Source organism: Dendrobates tinctorius, unplaced genomic scaffold (assembly GCF_039654945.1).
Source record: "Dendrobates tinctorius isolate UK_male_01 unplaced genomic scaffold, ASM3965494v1 ptg000035l, whole genome shotgun sequence".
Classification (NCBI taxonomy): Eukaryota; Metazoa; Chordata; class Amphibia; order Anura; family Dendrobatidae; genus Dendrobates; species Dendrobates tinctorius.
Window position 1 is genome coordinate 32,873,230 of NW_027361703.1, and position 13,216 is coordinate 32,886,445.

Here is a 13,216-nt window from a genome sequence, read left to right on the forward strand (position 1 = left end):
TAGGGTCTGGGGTTCAAATCACAACAAGGATGACATCTGCAAAGAGTTTATATGTTCTCCCCGTGTTTAGTAGGAAGCCTACACACACTATAAAGACCTACTAATAGGGACAGTGTTGATGATGTACGTAAAGCGCTGTGGAGTTAATAGCGCAATATCAATGAATAAATCTTAGTCTTAATATTATGTCACAATACCAGGCTCTGAGGATGTTCTGTTTCGAGGTCACAAGCTCTCTGATGTGATGTTGCTGCCTGTCTCGCTGTCTTCCTCTTTTGACACTTCAGTATGGTGGACAAAAAAACATTAACTGGTTAACAGCAAGAAGTATGGTGTCTGTACTAACTGAACTATAAACTCTCCCTATACCATGTCCAGCAGACATTGGAGGATTACCGTATATGCTCGTGTATAAGCCGACCCCCTTAATTTTGCCACAAAAAACTGGGAAAACTTATTGACTCATGTATTAGCCTAGGGTGGAAAATGCAGCAGCTACTGGTAAATTTCAAAAATAAAAATAGATACCAATAAAAGTAAAATTAATTGAGACATCAGTAGGTTAAATGTTTTTGAATATAGAATCAGGAGCCCCATATAAAGCTCCATAGAGTTCATGATAGGCCCCATAAGATGCTCCATACAAAATATGCCCCATATAATGCTGCACAAAGGTTAATATGGCCCCATAAGATGTTCTATAAAATAATATGCCCCATATGCTGCTCCATAAAATGTTCCATAGAATAGGCCCCATAAGATGTTCCATAGATTATGCCCCATATGCTGCCCCATAAGATGCTCCATAGATTATGCCCCCATATGCTGCCCCCATAAGATGCTCCACTGAATATGCCCCCATAAGATGCTCCACTGATTTATGCCCCTATAAGATGCTCCATTGAATATGCCCCCATATGCTGCCCACATAAGATGCCCCATAGATTATGCCGCTATAGCAGGTACTAAAAAAATTTAAAAAAAACACATACTCACCTCTTGTCGCTGAGGGCCAGGTGCCAGTGTGCTAAGCAGGCGGACACCGGCGGGCTATGGGGGCCAGGTGTCACCGCTGGCTCAGGACCCGGCACCTGAGATATTCACCTGTCCCGGTTCCACCACTGCTCGCCGCTGTCTGCCCGCCGGGTCCCTCTGTCAGTGACTGTTCAGGCAGAGGGCGCACACTGACTAGGTCATCGCACCCTCTGCTGCATGAACGTCACTGACAGAGGGACCCGGCGGGCAGACAGAGGCGAGCAGCATTGGAACCAGAACAGGTGAATATAGCACATACTTACCTCCCCCTGGCGCGGTCTCTGCAGCCCCATTCTCCCACGGTCTCCTTTCCTTCCTTCAGTGGTCACGTGGTACCGCTCATTAAAGTCATAAATATGTGCATATTCATGACTTTAATGAGTGGTACCATGTAACCGCTGTAGGAAGGAAAGGAGACCGTGGTACAAGCAGGGGGGCTGCAGAGATGCGTCGGAGGGTCAGTATGATCTGACACCCCTGCTCCCCCCTGAAAATCTCAGCTTATACGCGAGTATATACGGTATTTACCAAAAAAAAAAAGAATTGTGATGTCATTTCTCATTCAACCTCTTCATTTATCTACCCCCGGGGTCATTCTCATCTCCCCCGCTGGGCTCATTCCCCGCCGCTCATTCTCCACCCGGCTCATTCCCCCCTCCCCTTGCTGCTCATTCCCCCCCTGTGTATCAGGCCAGATTAACCCCCGCCCAGAATATACCCAGGGTTAAAGTAACCTAGGCCAGATTATACCCCTCCGGGTCAGAATATACCCCAGTTGCTGTAGATCGGATTTTTCACGCTTTTGATAACCATCAAAAATGGGGCCCCAGCCATGCCACACACAGGGCCCCAGACAGCACACGGGGGGCAGACACAGTGCACAGGGCCCCAGACAGCGCACAGGGGGCAGAGGCAACACACAGTGGCCCCTGGCAATGCACAGGGGTCAGAAACAGCACACAAAAGGGATAAGAGACAGCGCTGTCTCTGCCCACTGTGCGCTGTCTGGGGCCCCGTGTGCTGCCAGGGGCCCTGTTCGCTGTCTCTGTCCCCCTGTGCTGCCTGGGGCCCCTGTGTGCTGCCTGGGGCCCCATTTTTGATGGTTCTCAAAAGCATGAATAATCCGATCTACAGCATCTGGGCTGTATTCTTGCCCAGAGGGGTATAAACTGGCCTAGGCCATTTTAACCCCGGGTATATTCTGTGCGGGGGTTAATCTGGCCTGTTACACCGGCGCTCATTCTCCACCCGGCTCATGCTCCCCCACCCCGGCACCTCATTCCACCATGGCACCCATTCTCCACCTGGCTCATTCCCCCCAGCCCCCATTCTCCACCTGGCTCATTTCCCCCCCGCGCTCATTCTCCACCCCGCTGATCAGTCTCACCCTGGCTCATTCCCCCGTGCTCATTCTCCACCCCACTGCTCAGTCTCCCCCTTGCTCATTGCTCCCCCCGGCTCTCATTCTCCCACCCCGGTGCTCATTCTCCCACCCCGGCACTCATTATCCCACTCCTGCGCTCATTCTCCCACCCCAGTGCTCTGTCTCCCCCGGCCCCCATTCTCCCCCTGGATTATTCCCCCCGGCGCTCATTCCCCCGGCCCCCGCACTCAGTCTCCCCCTGGCCCCCATTCTCCCCCTGGCTCATTGCCCCCCCAGCGCTCATTCTCCACCCCGCTGCTCAGTCTCCCCCTGGTTTATTCCCCCCCGGCGCTCATTCTCCACCCCACTGCTCATTCTCCCCCTGGCTCATTGCTCCCCCCACACTCATTCTCCCACCCCGGCGCTCATTCTCCCACCCTGCTGCTCAGTCTCCCCCTGGCCCCCATTCTCCCCCTGGCTTATTGCCCCCCCAGCGCTCATTCTCCACCCCACTGCTCAGTATCACCCTGGCTCAGTGCTCCCCCGGTGCTCATTCTCCACCCTGGAGCTCATTCTCCACCCCGGCTCTCATTCTCCACCCCGGCTCTCATTCTCCACCCCGGCTCTCATTCTCCCACCCCGCTGCTCAGTCTCCCCCGGCCCCCATGCTTCCCCTGGATCATTGCCCCCCCGGCACTCATTCCCCCGGCCCCCGCGCTCAGTCTCCCCCTGCCCCCATTCTCCCCCTGGCTCTTTGCCCCCCCAGCACTCATTCTCCACCCCACTGCTCAGTCTCCCCTGGCTCATTGCCCCCCATGCTCATTCTCCACCCCGCTGCTCAGTCACCCGCTGGCTCATTGCCCCCCCGCGCTCATTCTCCACCCCGCTGCTCAATCTCCCCCTGGCTCATTGCTCCCCCCAGCGCTCATTCTCCACCCTGCTGCTCATTCTCCTCCTGGCCCCCATTCTCCCCCTGGCTCATTGCCCCCCCAGCGCTCATTCTCCACCCCGCTGCTCAGTCTCCCCCTGGCTTATTCCCCCCGGCGCTCATTCTCCACCCCGCTGCTCATTCTCCCCCTGGCTCATTGCTCCCCCCGGCACTCATTCTCCCACCCCGGCGCTCATTCTCCCACCCCGCTGCTCAGTCTCCCCCTGGCCCCCATTCTCCCCCTGGCTTATTGCCCCTCCAGCGCTCATTCTCCACCCCACTGCTCAGTATCGCCCTGGCTCATTGCTCCCCCGGCACTCATTCTCCACCCCGGCTCTCATTCTCCACCCCGGCTCTCATTCTCCCAGCCCGCTGCTCAGTCTCCCCCGGCCCCCATTCTTCCCCTGGATCATTGCCCCCCCCGGCACTCATTCCCCCGGCCCCCGCGCTCAGTCTCCCCCCTGCCCCCATTCTCCCCCTGGCTCTTTGCCCCCCAGCACTCATTCTCCACCCCACTGCTCAGTCTCCCCTGGCTCATTGCCCCCCATGCTCATTCTCCACCCCGCTGCTCAGTCACCCGCTGGCTCATTGCCCCCCCGCGCTCATTCTCCACCCCGCTGCTCTGTCTCCCCCTGGCTCATTGCCCCCATGCTCATTCTCCACCCCGCTGCTCAGTCTCCCCCTGGCTCATTGCTCCCCCCGACGCTCATTCTCCCACCCCGCTGCTCAATCTCCCCCTGGCTCATTGCTCCCCCCAGCGCTCATTCTCCACCCTGCTGCTCATTCTCCCCCTGGCCCCATTCTCCCCCTGGCTCATTGCCCCCCCAGCGCTCATTCTCCACCCCGCTGCTCAGTCTCCCCCTGGCTTATTCCCCCCGGCGCTCATTCTCCACCCTGCTGCTCATTCTCCCCCTGGCTCATTGCTCCCCCCGGCACTCATTCTCCCACCCCGGCGCTCATTCTCCCACCCCGCTGCTCAGTCTCCCCCTGGCCCCCATTCTCCCCCTGGCTTATTGCCCCTCCAGCGCTCATTCTCCACCCCACTGCTCAGTATCGCCCTGGCTCATTGCTCCCCCCACACTCATTCTCCCACCCCGGCGCTCATTCTCCCACCCTGCTGCTCAGTCTCCCCCTGGCCCCCATTCTCCCCCTGGCTTATTGCCCCCCCAGCGCTCATTCTCCACCCCACTGCTCAGTATCACCCTGGCTCAGTGCTCCCCCGGTGCTCATTCTCCACCCTGGAGCTCATTCTCCACCCCGGCTCTCATTCTCCCACCCCGCTGCTCAGTCTCCCCCGGCCCCCATGCTTCCCCTGGATCATTGCCCCCCCGGCACTCATTCCCCCGGCCCCCGCGCTCAGTCTCCCCCCTGCCCCCATTCTCCCCCTGGCTCTTTGCCCCCCAGCACTCATTCTCCACCCCACTGCTCAGTCTCCCCTGGCTCATTGCCCCCCATGCTCATTCTCCACCCCGCTGCTCAGTCACCCGCTGGCTCATTGCCCCCCCGCGCTCATTCTCCACCCCGCTGCTCTGTCTCCCCCTGGCTCATTGCCCCCATGCTCATTCTCCACCCCGCTGCTCAGTCTCCCCCTGGCTCATTGCTCCCCCCGACGCTCATTCTCCCACCCCGCTGCTCAATCTCCCCCTGGCTCATTGCTCCCCCCAGCGCTCATTCTCCACCCTGCTGCTCATTCTCCCCCTGGCCCCATTCTCCCCCTGGCTCATTGCCCCCCCAGCGCTCATTCTCCACCCCGCTGCTCAGTCTCCCCCTGGCTTATTCCCCCCGGCGCTCATTCTCCACCCTGCTGCTCATTCTCTCCCTGGCTCATTGCTCCCCCCGGCACTCATTCTCCCACCCCGGCGCTCATTCTCCCACCCCGCTGCTCAGTCTCCCCCTGGCCCCCATTCTCCCCCTGGCTTATTGCCCCTCCAGCGCTCATTCTCCACCCCACTGCTCAGTATCGCCCTGGCTCATTGCTCCCCCCACACTCATTCTCCCACCCCGGCGCTCATTCTCCCACCCTGCTGCTCAGTCTCCCCCTGGCCCCCATTCTCCCCCTGGCTTATTGCCCCCCCAGCGCTCATTCTCCACCCCACTGCTCAGTATCACCCTGGCTCAGTGCTCCCCCGGTGCTCATTCTCCACCCTGGAGCTCATTCTCCACCCCGGCTCTCATTCTCCACCCCGGCTCTCATTCTCCACCCCGGCTCTCATTCTCCCACCCCGCTGCTCAGTCTCCCCCGGCCCCCATGCTTCCCCTGGATCATTGCCCCCCCGGCACTCATTCCCCCGGCCCCCGCGCTCAGTCTCCCCCCTGCCCCCATTCTCCCCCTGGCTCTTTGCCCCCCCAGCACTCATTCTCCACCCCACTGCTCAGTCTCCCCTGGCTCATTGCCCCCCATGCTCATTCTCCACCCCGCTGCTCAGTCACCCGCTGGCTCATTGCCCCCCCGCGCTCATTCTCCACCCCGCTGCTCAATCTCCCCCTGGCTCATTGCTCCCCCCAGCGCTCATTCTCCACCCTGCTGCTCATTCTCCTCCTGGCCCCCATTCTCCCCCTGGCTCATTGCCCCCCCAGCGCTCATTCTCCACCCCGCTGCTCAGTCTCCCCCTGGCTTATTCCCCCCGGCGCTCATTCTCCACCCCGCTGCTCATTCTCCCCCTGGCTCATTGCTCCCCCCGGCACTCATTCTCCCACCCCGGCGCTCATTCTCCCACCCCGCTGCTCAGTCTCCCCCTGGCCCCCATTCTCCCCCTGGCTTATTGCCCCTCCAGCGCTCATTCTCCACCCCACTGCTCAGTATCGCCCTGGCTCATTGCTCCCCCGGCACTCATTCTCCACCCCGGCTCTCATTCTCCACCCCGGCTCTCATTCTCCCAGCCCGCTGCTCAGTCTCCCCCGGCCCCCATTCTTCCCCTGGATCATTGCCCCCCCCGGCACTCATTCCCCCGGCCCCCGCGCTCAGTCTCCCCCCTGCCCCCATTCTCCCCCTGGCTCTTTGCCCCCCAGCACTCATTCTCCACCCCACTGCTCAGTCTCCCCTGGCTCATTGCCCCCCATGCTCATTCTCCACCCCGCTGCTCAGTCACCCGCTGGCTCATTGCCCCCCCGCGCTCATTCTCCACCCCGCTGCTCTGTCTCCCCCTGGCTCATTGCCCCCATGCTCATTCTCCACCCCGCTGCTCAGTCTCCCCCTGGCTCATTGCTCCCCCCGACGCTCATTCTCCCACCCCGCTGCTCAATCTCCCCCTGGCTCATTGCTCCCCCCAGCGCTCATTCTCCACCCTGCTGCTCATTCTCCCCCTGGCCCCATTCTCCCCCTGGCTCATTGCCCCCCCAGCGCTCATTCTCCACCCCGCTGCTCAGTCTCCCCCTGGCTTATTCCCCCCGGCGCTCATTCTCCACCCTGCTGCTCATTCTCCCCCTGGCTCATTGCTCCCCCCGGCACTCATTCTCCCACCCCGGCGCTCATTCTCCCACCCCGCTGCTCAGTCTCCCCCTGGCCCCCATTCTCCCCCTGGCTTATTGCCCCTCCAGCGCTCATTCTCCACCCCACTGCTCAGTATCGCCCTGGCTCATTGCTCCCCCGGCACTCATTCTCCACCCCGGCTCTCATTCTCCCAGCCCGCTGCTCAGTCTCCCCCGGCCCCCATTCTTCCCCTGGATCATTGCCCCCCCGGCACTCATTCCCCTTGCCCCCGCGCTCAGTCTCCCCCCTGCCCCCATTCTCCCCCTGGCTCTTTGCCCCCCCGGCACTCATTCCCCTGGCCCCCACGCTCAGTCTCCCCCCTGCCCCCATTCTCCCCCTGGCTCTTTGCCCCCCCTGCACTCATTCTCCACCCCACTGCTCAGTCTCCCCTGGCTCATTGCCCCCCATGCTCATTCTCCACCCCGCTGCTCAGTCTCCCGCTGGCTCATTGCCCCCCTGCGCTCATTCTCCACCCCGCTGCTCAGTCTCCCCCTGGCTCATTGCCCCCCATGCTCATTCTCCACCCCGCTGCTCAGTCTCCCCCTGGCTCATTGCTCCCCCCGGCGCTCATTCTCCCACCCCGCTGCTCAATCTTCCCCCGGCCCCCATTCTCCCCCTGGCTCATTGCCCCCCCAGTGCTCATTCTCCACCCTGCTGCTCATTCTCCCCCCGGTCCCCATTCTCCCCCTGGCTCATTGCCCCCCCAGCACTCATTCTCCACCCTGCTGCTCATTCTCCCCCCGGCCCCCATTCTCCCCCTGGCTCATTGCCCCCCCAGCGCTCATTCTCCACCCCGCTGCTCAGTTTCCGACTGGCTCATTACCTCCCGGTGCTCATTCTCCAAACTGCTGCTCATTCTCCCCCCAGCCCCCATTCTCCCCTGGATCATTGCCCCCCCGGCGCTCATCCCCCCGCTGTTCAGTCTCCCCCCGGCCCCCATTCTCCCCCTGGATCAGTGCCCCCCCTGCGCTCAATCTCCCCCCGGCCCCCATTCTCCACCTGGCTCATTGCCCCCCCACGGCTGCTCAGTCTCCCCCCTGCCCCCATTCTCCCCCTGGTGCTCTTCCCCCCGGCTCATTCCTCTCGAGTCCCTGCTGCTCAGTCTCCCCCGGCCGGCCCCCATTCTCCCCCTGGATCATTGCCGCCCCGCGCTCATCCCCCAGCTGCTCAGTCTTCCCCCGGCCCTCATTCTCCTTCCAGCACTGCTCACCTGTCCTGGCATGGTCTGGTCCCTGCTCCTGCTCCTGCTAGCCAGGAGCCGCCAGCGCCAGTATCCAGTTCTTCCTGTTTGTGTGAGTGTGTGGTCACGTGATACCGCTCATTAAGCTCATGAATATGGGCGCCACACCTATGAGAGACGAGTGGCGTCCATATTCACGCCTTAATGAGCAGCACCACGTGACTGCATGCTGACAGAGGAAGACAGATATCGGCGCAGCCGTGGAGGACCATCGGAGCTGCAACAGGCAGCTGGAGCCTGAAGGAGGTGAGTATGATTGTGGAGGTGAGTGATTGCGGGGGTGCGGGGGGGTGAACGAGGGGAGGGCCGACTACCAGGCACACAAAACGACACCCCTTGCACAGGTGCCGCCCCTGCTAAGCCCTGCCCCAGGCACGGTCCCTCCAGTGCCTAATGGCAAATACGGCCCTGACTGGCTCTCACTGCTGAACCCACAAGCATGCATGGTCATGTGTGATAATGGCCATAACCTGGTGGCAGCTGTGTAGCTTGGTAAGCTTATACACAGAGCCAGAGCTTCTGGTCAAGATACACTGCATCAGCGCCAATTTACACAAGTCAGCAACAGCTGCCACCACTCTGAGATTGCTGCAGCAACTCATGTAAGTGCCAGCTCACTGACTGGTGTGCAACTTGACCACACTCTAGAACTCCAAACTACACATGGCAAGGCTTTGTGAGCAGCAGATGCCAGTTGTGTAATACCAGCTCCAACACATCCATCGGTATTCTGGTCAGCCTCCACACAATTCAGCTGAAGAGTGAGCATAAATGTCTTACATTTATGCGGTTCTCCAAGACTCTGAGGACTCCACAAAGATGGTGAGCAGCAATGACGCCATCAATGATTCCGCTTCTGTGCTTACATAAACAGTTGTTGCTGACAATTAAGCATGATTCTTTGCATGCTGACCAGCTGGAGATGGAGGAAGACATGAGACAGGGAGTTACTACCCAACCCAGCCTCATCTCATCTGCTCAGTGCAGATTGGGTAATAATGAGGAGGCAGAGTCTGAGGAAGAGGAGGAAAAGAAGGAGCTGTCTGATAGCACAAAAGAGGCTAGTACTGACACAAGCTTTGTCCCTTCTCTCCTATGTGGATGAGCTGAGGAGGGGAATGAGGAGGAGATAGAGAGGAGTCATCATGGTGGAGACAGGGAAGTGTTGTGAGTTCATTTTCCCCTCCGTCACTGTGGCCTGGTGAACTCCCTATTCTAGTGAAGGAAGGTAGTGAGCCTGATTATCAGGCACCTGGGACTAATGAAGACGATTGGCTGAGTGGAGTCACTGACTGGATATAAGGCAGCCTACGCCCTTTCTGCCCTGCGGGTGATTTCTCTGTGGACTCTTGGACACGAGTCTGATTCCTGCTCTCCTAAAGCTAAGTTTTCTGTTTTGCCTTTTGCATTTAAGATTTGTTTTTGTTTTTCTTGCTTTTTGGATTCTGCCACTCCCTGCTGGAGTGTGCAGTATTCCGTTAGCTCTGTCTTCTGAAAGTACCTGAGTGCTGATTTAGTTTTTGAAGCTTAGTTGCTTCAGGGCCATTTTTATATCAGCTTGTTGGCTTTTGTCTCTGATAGGGTTTTGGCAGATTGCAGACAGCAGCCTTCCTATCCGTTCCTATCTAGGTAGTTTTTGGGCCCCGTCTTTGCTCAGTCTGTCTTTCTGTCTGTGTAAGTGTTTTCATCTTGCTTCACCGTCATTATATGTGGGGGGCTGCCTATTGCTTTGGGGTCTGCTCTGGGGCAGTTAGATTTCCCCTTTCCTTCTTTAGTCCTATGTATCTCTCCGGCTGTGATCGAGGGATCTAGGTCATCGTAGGAACCCCCCACGGCTACTGCTAGTTGTGTTGATAGGTTCAGGGGTCTGCAATCTGATAGTTGCCAACTTCTCTGGTTTTCTGGACTTACCTAGCATTTCTGTTTTTGCCTCCTACGGTGACTCAATCATAACAGGGAAGTGTTGGCTGTATGGACCGCTGCCTTTCCGGTGACCCTTGTGTTACATTCATCTTCGTTGAAAAAGAGTTCTGGCTGTTCATCCTGTTAGACCCACGTTACAAGCAAAATTTTGCATCTATTCTTCCTGAGGCAGAGAGGTCTTTGTAAAATGATGCTATACCAGAAGGCCATTGTGGAAAATATGTTGAAAAAATTCCCATCATGCAACGCTAGCGGCAGGGGGCAAGTTTCCTTGCCCAACCAAGGAAAAAAGTCAAGGAAGACACACAGCTAAGGCAGGGTTACACTGTGAAAAGTTTGGGCTAATTTCATGACACCAGCCCAGTGTCCTGGTCCTGATGACCAGGTATTTTTGACAAGAAGGAAAAAGTTTTTAAAGATGGTCAAGCAATACCTGGCTGACAAAACCAGCGAGCTTCCTAATTCTTCAGCTATTGGGTCTCAAAGCTGGACAACTGGCATACGCTGTCCTTCAATGTTTTGGAGGTGTTGTGGTGCCCTGTCGCTAGTGTCTTGTCTGAGGGGGTTTTTAGTGTCACTAGGGGGGTCATAACAGACAGGTGCTTTTGCCTGTAAACAGAAAGTGCTGACGGGCTCACTCTGATAAAAATGAACAAAGACTGTATTAGACCCACTTTACCACACCACCAGATGACAGCAGCACATAAAGTGTTTTTAATGTTCAATATTTAGATGAAGCCCGCCAGTTGTTGCCTTCTAAGTTCTATGGATGACTGGATAATCCTCTTTACATTTTGTTACTGGCTTTGCACTTTGTGCAAAGCCTTCATAAGTGTAGAAGTTCCACAATTACAATTTCTTAATTTTATGAAGCACTCCAGTTTATGCCTTCAAGGTTGTATGGATGACCCTGCTTGCAATTATTGGCAGTCTTTAGATTGTGCAAATAGCTTTTATGAGTGTAGGAGTACCACAACTACACTTTGTTCACAATATTTGAATGAGGTACTACAGTTGGCGCCTACAAGGTTGTATGGATGACCCCGCTTTTAATTTTTTGCAGGATTTGCACTTAGTGCATAGCCTTTATGATTCTAAGTGTACCACTACATGATAATTTGAACATAATATGTATGATATCCCTTATTTTATCCAATTCAGGGTTTATCTAAGCCCCTCTGAGTCTCTAATTTTTGTCACTTCTTGCTTCCTTCATAAATTACACTGAAATTTCCAGTTTTTTAATAAAAAATTAAATTTTGGTTTACTTAAATTATATTTTTCTCAATCCTTTCTAAATTTTGCCTTATTTACATGTCTTTTTACAAGATAAAATGTTTCTTAACAATTTCTCGTCGATTTTGAATGTTTTGTGGTCAGTCCTTAAAGTGGAGTAAACGTGTGACACTATTGTTCTCAGCAGTGTTCTGGGAGGCAGAGGTGCTTCCAGAGGTCTTCCCCATACAGATCTCCTTCCATTCAGTACTTTTTCCTTCTATTTCAACATTTTCAGTGCCCCCCAGACCTCCTTGTAGGGACTGCTGGAAAAATGCTCAGATTTCCCATTGACTCCCATTATACTCCTTACTCGTAACGACCACCCGAGAATTAGAAATTGCTCAGTTCGAGTAACGAGCATCTGAGCACTTTAATGCTCGCTCATCTCTACTAATTACCGACTACTGATGGAATTACTTTCCATGGCTATTTGCACCTCTCTTTTTTCATGTGTTCAATACTTTTTCCCTGTGTTATTTCTCATCATTACACATAACTTAATTTATGGACATCTGTGATTTGATTTATTTGCCTGTATGGATTGGATGGGTTGTTACTGACATCTGTTAAGAATTTCTTGTCAATAGCACCTTTAGAAATATAATTACTTAGAAAATTGGTGATGTGTTCAATACCATTTTACAAATGTATATATATTTGGAAGGCTCAGTAAACATTATCACATTATTCGCCAGTAAGCCTTACTATGTCTTTACTAAAGGGCCTGTCACACTAAGCGATATCGCTAGCAATACCACTATAACGTCACCGATTTTGTGACGCTATAGCGATATTGCTAGCGATATCGCTATGTGTGATACTTACCTCCGACCAGCTCCCCCGCTGCTCATCGCTGATCGCGCGAGAACGTCCTGGACCGTTTCTCGTCATCAGCTTCCTGCTGGGCTTCCTGTGGCGCCGACGAGCGACCCGTGGACGCGGGTGGGAGGACACAGGATCGCCGCGTCTGACAGGTAAGTAGCGACCCCCGACCCCTGCGATGTCGCTGGTGAGATCTGCTTGTGTGGCAGCTCACTAGCAACCACTTAGCGATGTACCAGCGATCCTGACCGCGTCATATCGCTGGTCGGGATCGCTGGTGCATCGCTAAGTGTGACAGTACCCTAAGTCTGACCCTGTATGTCTAAGAGTGGGTTCAAGTCAAGTTTTTGCCAGCTGTCATCTGAAGCCTTTAAAAAATGAGATTCATGTGCTTCCTCTGAAAGGGCCATTGGCATAGTTACTTTGTGGTCTGTCTGATCACTATTTCGACAGTATCCATCTTCTAGACATGGCAGTCCATGTGTGGCAATATTGTGAACTAAACCCGGCCTAAAAGTATTTGGACACCTTGTGATTACACGTATAATAAGCTGTGATAAAGTCAAATAACCCACAGAATGCCCCATTGCATCACACATTCTATTTCAGATCTCTTTTGTATGCAAAATTATATCTGGATAATTTTAATAAAACTGATTTTCTGTTTGTATTTCTTTAATTATAAAATCTACTGGAACATTATGTGGATAATTACTATCTGTGTGACTATTCATGGTTCAACTTTGTAATCATTATAATCATGACTCAACAGCAATCTGTAGATATACAGTAGTATGATGAAGACAGATGGCCTAATGAAAAATAAATGTCTCATTTTATGCAGCCTACATGAAAGTCATATATCATTTTTTTCCTCAGGAAATTTATATATTTCAAAAGTCCACAGACTTTATATATTCTAAAATGGACTTTGCTAAGCTACTATAAAATATTCAAATGTACTGATTATATCATATGTCTGGCTATCTATATCTATTTCATATCTATCTATCTCTATCTCATAGCTATTTATCTATCTATCATCATCTATCTATCTATCTATCCCATATCTATCTATCATCATCTATCTATCTATCTATCCCATATCTATCTATCTATCTATCTATCTATCTATCTAATACCTATCTATCCCATATC